This window comes from Diabrotica virgifera, chromosome 9, assembly GCF_917563875.1.
Source record: "Diabrotica virgifera virgifera chromosome 9, PGI_DIABVI_V3a".
NCBI lineage: Eukaryota > Metazoa > Arthropoda > Insecta > Coleoptera > Chrysomelidae > Diabrotica > Diabrotica virgifera.
The window spans coordinates 181,507,555-181,521,823 of NC_065451.1; the positions used below are offsets into that span (position 1 = coordinate 181,507,555).

The following is a 14,269-nucleotide window of genomic DNA, read 5'->3' on the forward strand; positions in this document are numbered from 1 at the left end:
AAAAATGGTTGATATTGCAAATTTTGTTTATATCGAATACAGGGTGAGTCAAAACGCAAGTACATTATTTTCTCAGTAATTTTAAATAGAACACCCTAATTAATAATTTGCTCTGAAAAATGAAAATATTGGAAAAATGAAAACTAACAAATTTAGGCATAGGAAATATTATACAAAAATTAAAGTACGGTAATGATAGTTTTCGATAGTGACATAAAATACAGGGTGTTCCATTTAAAATTTATGAGAAAAGAATGTACCTACTTGCGTTTTGACTCACTCTGTATTCGATATAAGGAAAATCAATAATAGCAATATCAACAATTCTTAAAAAATTCCACAATCAACAAAAAAATATGGCACCAATAAACCATTGCTGTTGTGCTTATTTTTATTTATAGTGGGAGCTGAACTTGTTACGATTTTCATAAAAAAATGGTTATAACTTTGTAAAAACCCCATATAACATAACAAACCTTTATATTTTTGTGATGAGGAAGTAAAGAGGATTTCGAATATAAAATAAAATATAGGGTGTTCCATTAAAAAAAAAAAACATAAGTTTGGTCTGCCACTATGTTATCAAAAATTCTAACTAATTTCCTAATGTGAAGCTGAAAGGTGGCTACAATTTTTGTTATAATCTTTTATTGCTATCTATTACTATAGCTCATCTACTGAGCTTTATCACACTCATCAATCAGCCTGTACCTATATTGAATTTAAATTATTTTAGGACGATAATTTTTTTGTCATTATTTTTTTAAACCACAGAAATGTCTGGCAATTATAGTTCATGTTTCCAGTAATGTTTAAAAAGCAATGACAAAACATTTTTCGTCTAACAATAATTTTAAATTCGATATATTTATCTATACAAGTGTGCTGCGCAGTAGTGAACGCAACCTGTATCAGTAGCCAGATGGCCGGTACGGTGTTCGAGGAAGCATAGGGAATAATATATTAAAGAACCAGTTGTCTTAAAATACTTTTTTCCGATGTCTCTTGGTCCATTAACAATGCCATTTATACATAAACCTAGTAAAAATTGTAAAATATTTTGAAAAATAATTATTTCCGTAGCGACCTTAAATGAAAACTTTTTGCTTGAAAACCTCCAAAGCGTCCAAATAACGCGCGTTTAAGTAGCGCGTTTGGGTAATGTTTGTTGCTAGCAATGTTTGGGGTAGCGGGTACAAATAATATCATCTGCATGAACCCTTTTGCAATAAATACTCATTCATTTGTTATAAACAATATTTACTGTACCTACCTAAGATAAAACTTACAAAATTGCATGTAAAATAAAAATAGGTATTATTTTACCAAGAAAAAAGTTTTTATGTCTCTTTAACACATTTTTAATGTTAATTCAGTAAGTACTATTTTTTAACTTTTTAGTTTAAAAATTTGTGTCAATACTGTTTTTGGTGATTTTTGCGGTGATTTTTGAAGTTATACTTCTTTAGGCGCGATTGAGACTAAAATTCCATAATACTGCGCGCATGCGCACACAGACAGTATGGCGTTTAGTAGCTGAATTTTTCAAGTTATGTATAAATATATCAGTGCAAGAAAAGGTGTGGAAAGAATATATTAGTGTTTTTAGTAAATATATTTATTATAATTTTTGTGTCTTTGGATTTGTCTTCCTCAGGAGTAAGATAAGTATTATTAAAACGTTTTATTGTATATTTATTATACTTGTCTGTTTGTTACCGTGAAGTGTCATCAGGTACGTCCGAACCGATACAGACACAGTCCCCGTAGCGTATTTGGTATAGCATTCGGCCAGAGATCGAGAGATCTTGAGTTAGAGTCTGGAGCAACCCTATACTTTTTTTTTATTTTTTTGAAAGCGGTGCGCACAAAATTAGTTTGGTGTTTAAAAAATTAAAACAAACTGTTTAAAGTATATTTATTTTTAAGAAATCATATAATAGAAGTATAACTTCTTACGTGCGTACAAAGTACACACACATTCTTTTTTTGTGCCAATTTTTATTTATCACAATATTAGGGAAACAGTCTTTTTGACAAAAATATTGTCGCTCCCCATCACTTTTCAGGCAAAAAGTTTTCTTTTAAGGTCGCTAAGAAAATAATTATTTTTTAAAATATCCTACAATTTTTACTATATAGTATGGTTCAAATGAAAGGAATGAATTCGTTATTTCGTAAACCGGCGACTTTACGGAAAAATCCCGAAATAGGTCGATTTTTATTTTTAAATTATGATATTTGGAATATATATCACACAAGTGACGTCATCCATCTGGGCGTGATGATGTTTTCAATGATTTTTTTAAATGAGAATAGGGGTCGTGTGCTAGCTCATTTGAAAGGGTATTTAATTATCTTTTCAGTAATATAAACACTAATATCGTTATTTATACAGTGTGTCCAAAAACAATTTTTTATATTAAATTATTTGACAAAAAAAGAAGAATGTATGTAATTTATTTAATTCAAAATACATTTACTACTGTCAGAAAACAGGAAATAAATGTTTATTCGAAAAATTAACATTGCTTTTCGCTTAAATTAATTGTTCAAACTTCCAAAAAGCAGGTGCCTAGTAGTCCGTTCTTTAACGGTAAAATATTGCAAAACCTCTAAATTTTAAAGAACCGCTTGGATTGACATGAAATTTGGCATACACATAGCTAACAAGTCAAAGAAAAAAAGTGATATTGTGCCGATATGTGCTTTTGCCCTGGGGGTGGTTTTCACCCCCTTTTGGGGGTGAAAAAAATATTTGTCCAAAGTAAGTCAGGAAATGGATAAACTGACTAATTTTAAGAACTTTTGTTCTATAGAGTTTTTTCACTAAGTCAATACTTTTCGAGTTATTTGCCAGTGAATATGTTCATTTTTTCAACAAAATAACCACGCTTTTAGACGGTTTTTCGCCAATAACTTAAATAGTAAGTATTTTGTCGAAAAAACATTCGTAACAAAAATATAGCCTGTAAAAAATTTAAAAAAATGGTGTATATATCACGTCTCTGTACCTAGTAGAAGCAGAGTTATAGCTAATGAAAAATAGGTTCATATTCGTCAAATTCCAAATGAAATACTTTAACGTGAAATAGCCAAAAATGAAGCACATTTCGGGGAAAACTCATTACAACTTTAAAGTAAGTAACATAAAGTATTTAAAAAAAGCTTCATTTCTGTTTTATAAAAAAATTTCTAGCATCAAAAGTAAACAAGTTACGCTCAAAATAAAGTTAGTCCTTTTTTGTTTTGGTAAAAAAATCGAGAAAATCACCCCCTAATTAGTATCTTAAATGAACTTAATCGTTACGACTTCACAAGTTTCTTGACTCGTGTATGTATTGTTTATATGATCTGTAAGTTTCATTGGTTCAAAGTCCTTATTATTGAAAGGGCTGTAGTTAAAGGGGTTGAACGAGTCACTGATCACGAATGTATGCAAATTTAGAAACACCAAATCTTAATCAATTTTTGTCTAACAGAAAAACAAAAAAATACATGATATTCAGAAAAGCAATGCTGACTTTTTTGTTTTTCGAGATTTTTGGTATCTCGAACAATTTTTAAGTTATTTTGAAAAAAAGCATATTTTTCAAAATTAAAATTTTTAAAAATTTTACTTTGAAACCAAATATTTTCAAAAATAAGCACTTTGAATCGATGAAACTTACAGATCATATAAACACAACATAAGTAAAATAATTTGTGGAGCGGTAACGATTAATTTCATTTAAGTTGCTAATTAGGGGGTGGTCTTCCCGATTTTTTTTTGCCAAAACAAAGGGGACCAACTTTATTTTGAGCGTAACTTGCTTAAATTTAATGCTAGAAACTTGTAAAAACAGAAATAAAGCTTTTTTTAAACACTTTAAAAAAGTTAAAATGGGTTTTCTCCAAAAAGTGCTTAATTTTTTGGATATTTCACGTCGAAATATTCTATTTGAAATTTGGTGAATATGAATCTATTTTTCATTGGCTATAACTCTGGTTCTACGAGATCCAGAGACCTAACGCATACACCATTTTTTTTTACTCTTTTATAGGTTATATTTTTGCTAAGAACGGTTTTTTCGACAAAATACTTACTTTTTGAGTTATTTGCGAAAACCCGTCTAAAAACGTGGTTATTTTGTTGAAAAATGAACATATTCACTCGCAAATAACTCGAAAAGTGTGGACTTGGGGAAAAAGCTCTATAGAACAAAAGTTACTTAAAATGAGTCAGTTTACCCATTTCCGGACTTATTTTGGACATATATTTTTTCACCCCCACGAGGGGGTGAAAGTCACCCCAGGGCAAAAGCACACATCGGCACAATATCACTTTTTTTCTTTGACATATAAGCTATACGTATGCCAAATTTCATGTCAATCCAAGCGGTTCTTTAAAATTTATAGCAAAAACCGTGAAAGAATGTACTATAGCGGGAGCTGGTTTGAACATTGAATTTAAGTTAAGCTAAAAGCAATGTTTATTTTTCAAATAAACATTTTTTTCTGTTTTCTGATAACAGTAAAAAGAATTTTGTATTAAATAAATTACATACATTCTTCTGTTTTTGTCAATTAATTTAATTTAAAATATTGTTTTTGGACACCCTGTATAAATAATTATGTAAATCAAAAATGAATAACCATTTTCAATTTCGTTGCAAAACGAAAATACAGCCGAACCATATTCTAGTCCAATCAGAAAGTGCAGCAAGCACCTCTACCGGTTTCGAAACTTATTAGTCTCTCATCAGGAGGCACATATGCTGCTCTCCCTGATCCAACCAAAACAAACCCCAGCGTGCAGTCCCGGATTGCAACGAACGAAATGGCATAGATGCCCTAGCGGCAACTGCTACAAAAAGACTAAGTTATCACTCTAATGGCATATAAAACAACATAATGCTATTCTACATCCCACCAGAATGAAAACAATGGGAACCTTCTCTGGTTACACCTCCGAGGCTTCTACAATATGCAAGCCATACGGATGCTGAGACAAAGGAAGATGAGGGAATTCTACAATTTACAATTCACGTCCCATCTGCTCAGCGCGGTAAAGTTCCAACGAGAATGGTTCCCTTCGTACTGCAATCAGAGTAAATGTAAATCAAAAATGAATAACCATTTTCAATTTCGTTGCAAAACGAAAATACAGCCGAACCATATTCTAGTCCAATCAGAGAGTGCAGCAAGCACCTCTACCGATTAAATAACCTTTCAAATGAGCTAGCAAACGACCCCTATTCTCATTTAGAAAAATTATCGATTACGTCATCACGCCCGGATAGATGATGTTACGCATGTGATATATATATATGCTAAAGTATCATAATCTAAAAATATAAATCGACCTGTTTCAGGGTTTTTCCTTAATATCGCCGGTTTACGAAATAATGAATTTATTCCTTTCATTTGTACCATACTGTATGTATAAATGGCACTTTTTGGCAATTGTTAACTATGGCAGTTTTAAATATTAATATTGATAAATAAAATATGCATTTTTAAATTTGGAGAAAAAAGCATTAGAAATTTTATTTAATTTGTAAAAAATTGTCAGGAACAGAGATATTGAAACAAATTAGAACAATTTTAAAACTCCATTTTATAGGGGAGTTTAACTGATATTTGCTCAATGCTTTTATCGAAAATATACTTACATAATAAACACAAAAAAAATGAGACTTTATACAAGTATATACTCTATCTGCAACAACCACTTTTTTGCACTTGAAGAAATAGTAACATTTAATAAATTAATTGAATATCTCATAAACGATTGAATATTTTTAAGCCAATTTTTTTTCGCTTAATATTGGTAACATAATGCGACTTTTCCTGTAAAATATAATATTTTTAGTGCTTCACAATATTTGTTTGCAAATTTGTTTTTCAAGCTTTATTTAAAATTATTTAAATAAATTAAGGGTCAAATTTAATTTAGCAAGTCTTAAATGAAAACTTTTTCCTTTAACTTTAAAAAAAATCTTAAAAACTTTTATAAAAACATGAATTACTGCATCAGTTAAAAAAGTGATTTTGTGCAAAAATTACCCATAATAAAAAATAGTAAAATATTAAAATATGATATTGCTTACCTCCTTATTTAACCAATTGCACACTCTTAAAAATATCAATGAAATAATTTAGGAGATTTTTGCCGAATAAAACACATAGCGTAGGCCCCATTTAACGTTTGTTTCTTGAGTCATTCGGCGCCCTGATTTGAAAATTGGATAAAATTGTGCGTCCCACACTCTGACCAACACAACGAATATTATTACGTGTTACATATTTGTATTTCCTAGAGTAAACTGTTTTGAGTCTATGTACATACCAACTGTGTTCACATATCCAGCAAACTGGGTTGAAAAGCGTGTCGGAATATAGGACGAAGGGCGCACGTATAAACAAAAATGGGTTGTTAAGGGTAACACCACGTTTGTATCACCCAACGACCCAACTAGAATTAACAAAAGCTGAGGAAAAACTACGAAAACCTGCGATTTTATTCCCTTATATATAGAAAGTCTGTGAAAGCGTTTTCAATAATTTACTTTTGTTGTCATTTTGAAAACTCAGCCCTATTACTTAAATGTAGTGTGTGTACAAAGCATACAAATAATATTTAAAAACACCCAGACTTGGTGTTTGTAATTTAATAAAGTATATTACAATTAAGATATTAAGAAAAGATTTTGACGCGGTTCTATGTGTAATAATTATGAAATGTTAATTAATAGAAAACAATTCCTCTTCTTTATATATAAGTAATTATCATTAAGCGTTACAATCCCTAGGGATTATACCTAATGCAATGACGTTCAAAATCCTATTCTTGTGTGAGGTGGATTATTCCTCTATGCCATTTATAGTTTGCTGTGTGTCTTTACAGCTGTCTCTTTTCCATTTCTACCTGCCCTTGCTCTGAACTTTCCAGTCTTTATTTATTGTTTTTATGTCTTCTACTCATCCAGCCAATGTCTTCTAGACTTTCCTCCACATTTGGCCATAGTGGTATCCAGTGAGTTATCCTTCTCAGTATATGTGCTATTAATTCTAACCAGAGATTTTATTTACCTGACAATATTTCTCCTTCTATTTCTTCTTGAATTTCGGCTTTTGTTTGTATTCTTCTTTCCCCCTCTCTGATTTGTTCAAATCTCAAAAGGCAGTCTTCTCTCTTTCTTGTTAATCGTCGTTGCTTCCATCCCACATGTAACAACAGGTCTTATTAAGGTCTTATAAAGGTTCATATTTGTTCTCTTACTTAGAGTCTTGCTTCTCGGCAGGTGATTTCTATTCATTCCATATGTTCTTTGGGCTTACAGAATTCTCTCCTCTGCTCTCTCTTTTCCGGTTTTCCCTATTGTTACTCCCAAGTTGATAAAGGTGGATACAGTTTCACAGTTGGATATATGTTTCTGAGTTGTATTATCTTTTCCTGTCGTCATGTATTTTATCTTATGCTCGTTTATCTCTAGCCTATTCTCTTTGCTCCTTAATCTAATTTTTTAGTTACTCTTATTAATATCACTTCGTCTTTTCTATGGTGACCAGATCATCTGCATACGCTATTATTTCAAGTTGATCAGTAATAATATTTTTGTTTACTAAGTTTTTCCTCCTTATTATTGCTTCCAATAGCAGGTTAAATAGTGTTTCACAACAAAAAGTTACCTTGTTTCACAACTTTGTTTACTTTGGTCCAGTGGCGGCTCGTATCACTTTAAGTAGGTAGGTAGTGCCAGAATTCGGGCAGCTGCCTAAATTTTTAGTGACGGGTTCACGATATTGTCAAAAAAGGTATAAAATAGAAATTAAAAAAAAATAGGTACGGATACTTTTACATTATATAGGTATATACCATTTCTGGGGTGTCAAGAAATTTAAACATTTAAAATGCATTCAGTGATTGATTTGACATCATGTCCGTCCAACAAGTAAAATCTCCAAAATCTCTCAACTTATCGCCCTTCACACAAATATCGGACAACTATAACTAACTGAAATTCACCAGCGACGGGACGTCTGTCGTTTCATCGACAATCACTGCAACACAAAGATAATTTTCAATTTCTTTCCTTATTTCCTCGTTATAAACATCTAAGATGCACTGAAGGAGTTTATTTTGTAAATGATGAAAGGGTTGCCAATGCGAGTCCATTATACAATTGGATATGGTAATTGAGTCAATACTCGCAATCTTTAGTTTGTATTTTTTATTAGCTGTTATGTAATCATGGGGCAACCGGTTTCGAGTCTTACAATATATGACTCACCATCAGGCCCAGTACAAAAAGTCTTCTCTATACAAACTACAAGATAACAGCCATAGAAACTGTTCCACAGCTAAAGATGTACCTGGAAGTCACCAGCCCCATAAGAAGAGTTGACCAATCAAACAGCCCTTAGTCTCTTAAATTGTTAGTTAAGTGCAATTTGGAACCGTACAAGAAATTTTTTTTACTGTGTTCCCAGTGGTGTGTGTTATTTCTCTTAAACAGTTGTTCTTGTCCAATTTAGCAGTTGTTTTTATGTTTTATGTAGAAAGAATGTACAAACATTTAATAATTATTAAAATAATGGGACATCACACACAAAATTTCACATGCACAAAAATTTTAAAAATTGTTTTTCGGTTGCCAGAGACTTTTTGTTATTTTTTTAAGTCATTATTTGAGGTTGTGCTGTCAGATTTTTATCTCAGGGCGAATTATAAAATTAATTACTTACTCTCGTGGCTTCTAAGTATTTCTCAATGGTTCCTAATCGGGATAGGAAAGAAAAGAGTAAAATAATACACACATATGGGTTACAATTATAATCAAAATATTGTTTATTTTATTTAAATGGCAATCACTGCTTAATATTTGCTAGATCTTATTTTTCTTAAACATAACATTTACAAATGGGAATCTTATTTCCTTTTGGTTTCCAATTGAAAGTTTTTATTAACATTTAACTATTAGGATTTATTAGCAACAATTCTATTTAAGTTTGATGAAGCTTTTCTGATATTATTTATTATGTTCTTCAATTTATAATGTGGTATTTAATACGAAAAACCCATACATTCATGTCCAAACAAATGAGACTGACCTTTTTCTGGTGAACTGAGAAAGTCTTCACACAAGACCCGTTTCCTGCTATCCTTGGCTGCGATCAAAACCTCGTCCTGGCTTTCAGTAATGTTCTCCTTTGAAAACTAGCTCGTATAGCTCTCGTACCTGCTTCTGTCGTGATGCTGTATTCTACCTTTTTCGAAACTGCAATCTGCTACCGGGACACTCTTGGCTCAAGGAGGTTCTTTTACTCTCAACCTGGCCTACCTCTCGTTCCACGATAGATACTCCACACTCACGGAACTACACCGGCTTTCTCACTCTCCGTACACTACCGTCTACTACTGGACTTCACTTCTCGACAGCTCAAAACATTCTGATCTCTATTTGTCATTCATTCCCCTACTTTCCAAACATCCCTTCCAGATTCACAAATCAACCTTCCACCACCAACTCTCATTCGCAGTCTTCCTCAAAACCAATTTTTAATCTTTCTAAATATGCTTAATGGATTTCAAAGAAAATAGTTAATTCCCATTCTAAAATTACTTTCTACTATTTACAAAATTTAATGACCTATTCTCTATTTCCACTAAGTCTTATTTAGCATCGGCTAATGATCGAACCTTCCGCGAACAACGATAATGACCTATTATCGATTTCACTTGAGTTTTATTTAGCATAGGCTAATGATCGAACCTTCCGCGAACAACGATAATGGTACGCGCCATTCACTTTGTTTTTTCTAAGCGCATTGTCCCGAGTTCCGTAAGCTTTTTCTAATCACTTCTTAAAATTAAATATAACAATTTGTTGTATACAGGTTGTTCTAAATTTATATGCCCGTGGTTGAGAAAATTGAAAATATTTTATATTAAATTGAATTCTGCTTATAATTATCAAAATTTAATTTTCAGATCAAATAGAAATATAACAATATATATATATATATATATATATATATATATATATATATATATATAAATTTTAATTTGATTCAAAACATATATCGATTCTTTATCCACTTCTTGTTCATTGTGTTTAATTAGACTATCACGATAAGCTGAATTTAACTCGGGTTTTATTAAAAATTAAAAAATTTTAAATCACTTAAAAATATAATAGTTTATAATTAAAAGTTCAATCATTAAAAATGTAATAATTATAAATACAAAAACGAGCGAGCGAGCGCGTAAAAAAACTCGAAAATATAATGTACTACCCTGTACGAGAATCTTTTGGATCTACGATCCACTATTCACTATGAGGAGGATAGTAAAAAATATTAGATCTTCCTTGTCGACTTTGTCGAGCTAGGCACGAATGGTCGCATTTAAACGTGTATGAAAAGTGCAATATAGCTCTATCTCTGTCACTTACATAGACTGCCCGTAAAATCTTTCTCTTTTCAGCTGAGCCATCTAAGCTTTCGGCACGGGGCACAATGCGATCATTCCTTCCACTGTGATTGGCGAGGGTTGTACTACACTGCACAGTTGCCAGATTTTATATAATTTATAAAGAGAAAAGAAATACGCACAAAAAATAAACGGGAATTAAAACGGTCTACAGATAAAAAAAATATGTTTCTGTATAAAAATAAGGTAGTGCTGCCATGGCTCCATGGCACTACCTCACCGGCCGCCAATGCTTTGGTCTCCTTAGAAGTTGTTCAGTTGAAACTGATCTTTGCTCTGATGTTTTTTTGACTCACTATTAGCATATGTCTCCATATGGAAGATGGAAGACATATTGGCATATGTCTCCACAATTTTTCTGGGCTTCCAAGATGCTCCAGTTCTTCCATAATTTTCGTCCGATTAATTGTATCAAAATTGCGCTTCCCTGTTGTATTTTCTCGATTTTTTTATTATAATTTGCTTCACTGTATACAGGGTGTAACGATAATACAGGTCATAAATTTAATCACATATTCAGGGACCAAAAATAGTTTGATGGAACCTAACTTACCTTAGTACAAATGTGCATATAAAAAAAGTTACAACCCTTTGAAGTTACAAAATGAAAATCGATTTTTTCCATTGTATCCAAAACTATTAAAGATTTTTTAATGAAAATGGACATATGGCATTCTTATGACAGTAGCATCTTAAGAAAAAATTATAGTGAAATTTGGACACCCTATAAAAATTTTATGGGGGTTTATTTCCTTTAAACCCCCCCAAACTTTTGTGTACGTTCCAATTAAATTATTATTGTAGTACCATTACTTAAACACAATATTTTTAAAACTTTTTTGGCTCTTAGTACTTTTTCGAAAAGTCAGTTTTTATCGAGATATTTTGAATATTTGTCAAATCCACCACATATTTGTATATGGTTAAGTACGATTATGGAGACTTGGTAATAATATGAAAATTTATGTATGATTTACATTTTTAGGTATATTTTGAACCGTATTAAAAAAGAAGCCATATCTCGATAAAAGTTGCCTTCTCGAAAAAATACAAAGAGGCAAAAAAGTTTTAAAAACATTTTGTTTAACTAATGGTATCGCAGTAATAGTTTAATTGGAGCATACACAAACATTTGGGAGGTTTAAAGGAACAAAAGCCGCATACAATTTTTATGTAAACATATTAAAAAAGAAGCCGCAACACGATAAAAACTGCCTTATCGAAAAAATACTGAGAGCCAAAAAAGTTTTACAAATATTAAATTTAACTAATGGTACCACAATAATAATTTAATTGGAACGTACAGAAAAGTTTGGGGGGGGTTTAAGGGAACAAAACCCCCATAAAATTTTTATGGGGAGCACAAATTTCACTATAATTTTTCTTTAAGATGCTCCTGCCATAAGAATGCCGCATATCCATTTTCAATAAAAAATCTCTAATAGTTTTCGATATATTCGAAAAAATCGATTTTCATTTTGTAACTTCAAAGGGCTATAACTTTTTTTATGTGCATATTTGTACTAAGGTAAGTTTTTTTTTTTTTTTTTTTTTTTTCGTCTTTAAAGAGGGGGGGTCTGGAATCTTCAAAAGACACCTCAGTCCAGAACGCCGCCTGACTGACCTTAGTGCAGGATTCATTCTTCGTAGTACCAGCGATAGTTCCCGAGGTGCTTTAAAACGCTCTCTCGTCGCCGAGGCTACGCCGAATGCCTACCTGCTAAACCAGACCCTCCTCTGTCATCCAGCGCTCCGAAAACGGAATGGCCGCTGCAAGGTCGACATCGCTTCCGAAGCACTTTACCTTCATTTATCCACAGACTGTAAGCAAGGAGGCCCTTCATTTTCCCCGTTCCCCCTTTTTTGGTCCCAAGATTGGGTTTTTTTTTTTTTTTTTTTTTGAGCTTCTTTCCCACAATCTGTCTCTTACAATATATCTCACTTATTCGCCTCTCGTCAAAACTTATTCCCTCTGCCTTCTACTCGCCATATATTTCACCCGTATCGTTGGTACAGCTGTTTTTCCTCCTCTTCTTTCTTCTTGATCACTACACGGATATAGTTGTGTATGCTAGTCCAACCAGTTTTATTTTCAATCATTCTCTCAATCATTTCTCGCACTGTCAAAAAATTCACACCTGTCTCTCTTTCCATTCTATTTCTTTCTACTATCCATCTGTTGCACTCTAGCATGGTATGTGTAACAGTGTCCGGGTGTCTGCAGTATAGACATTCGTCAGTGTCAGCCTTTCCAAACCTAGAGAGGTAGGCTCTAAAACACCCGTGTCCTGTGAGCACCTGCGTCAGGAAATAGTCCAGTCGCCTGTGACCACAGTCCATCCAATCCTTTAAGTTAGGAAGCAGCATCTTTGTCCACTGTGCCACATGCTCCATGTTGTTCCATTCTTGCTGCCATCTTTCAATTGACCTTTCTCTTTCCTGTCTTCTCTCGGCCATAGTAAGCTCAAGGTCTCTTCTCTCATACAGTTCTTTTCTTTCTACTACCAACACATGCAGCGGAACACATCCAGTGATGGCCCACAAGGCTGCGGCAGACACAGTCCTGTAGGCGCATGCCACTCGCAGCAGACTTGTTCTGTCCACTCGTGTAATGAGCCCCCTGTAGGCCTGTATCCCTACCGCCTCACTCCAGACTGGGGCTGCATAGAGGACGATCGACTGAACAACACCGTGCAAGGCCCTCCTCCTTTCGGATTTGGGTCCTCCAATGTTGGGCATCACCCTCCCCAACGCAGCCGCACTGTTTGCAGCCTTTCGGGTCACCACCTGCACGTGCTCCCCCCATTTTCCATTCTGGTGCATCGTCACTCCTAGGTACTTTACGTGTTTCTTGGGTGTTAGACACGCTCCTGCACATTGTAGCTCCACACTTTGCCTGTTCCTTTTCCCCTTCAGAATGATGGCCTCGGTCTTCTCTGCCGCGAGTTTCAGTCCATGCTGTGTCATCCATTTCTTCACGACGCCGCCTGCTTTCCGTACCCGGTATTTAAGATCTGGCTCGTCCCGCGCCACTACCAGCACAGCGAGATCGTCTGCAAATGCGAAGGGAGACGTACCCTCTCCATATTCACAGTTCAGAATCCCGTCATATGCTAGATTCCATAGCGTCGGGCCCAAGACAGATCCCTGGGGAACACCTGCCGTCACATCCACGATCGTGCCTTTCTCCACCATAATTCTTCTTTCAGACAGATATTCCGCTACCACGTTCATCAGGTATCCAGGACACTCTCTCTTTTCCATTGCCTTCATTACCTCGTTCCACTGCAGCGTATTGAATGCATTCCTAACATCGAACAACAACAGGGCCGCCCAACGGTGTTCATCCCCTCTATTGCGCAATGCGTCGAATACACTCACGATTGCATCAGTCGTGCTTCTCCCTTTACAGAAACCAAACTGCCTCGGGGACAAGCCTCCCGACCTCTCAATCATGCCATCGATACGTCCCCGCAGCATTCTTTCATACAGCTTACCGACGCACGGAAGAAGGCAGATGGGTCGATACTTTTCCCCAGCTTTGGGAAGCAGTACCAACTTCGATGTCCTCCAAGGCTCAGGAAAGGTCTGTGCTTCCAGCAGTGCATTCATGTGCTCCAGAAGCCACGCGGGCTCCGCCCGTCCTAGACACCTCACCGCCTCAGGTGATATCTGATCCAAACCGGGGGACCTGCGCGTCTTAAGTGCGCCCAATGCCTCGACAAGTTCATCCATGGTAAAGGGTACAGCCCGCTCAGCTTCCTCGTCTCTCCGTACACCATGCCACCTGCC

The 14,269-nt window shown here is 34.4% G+C and overlaps 1 protein-coding gene across 1 annotated transcript in view; it reads right to left on the reverse strand.

The window, feature by feature from the left end:
- LOC126891867 (choline transporter-like protein 1) overlaps nt 1–6,228 on the reverse strand; it is a 122,992-nt gene extending 116,764 nt beyond the window's left edge. The window contains exon 1 of the mRNA XM_050661194.1: nt 6,093–6,228. The gene's annotated coding sequence lies outside the window, so the exon portion shown is untranslated. The remainder of the gene's footprint in view (nt 1–6,092) is intronic.
- Nucleotides 6,229–14,269: the final 8,041 nt, after the last annotated feature.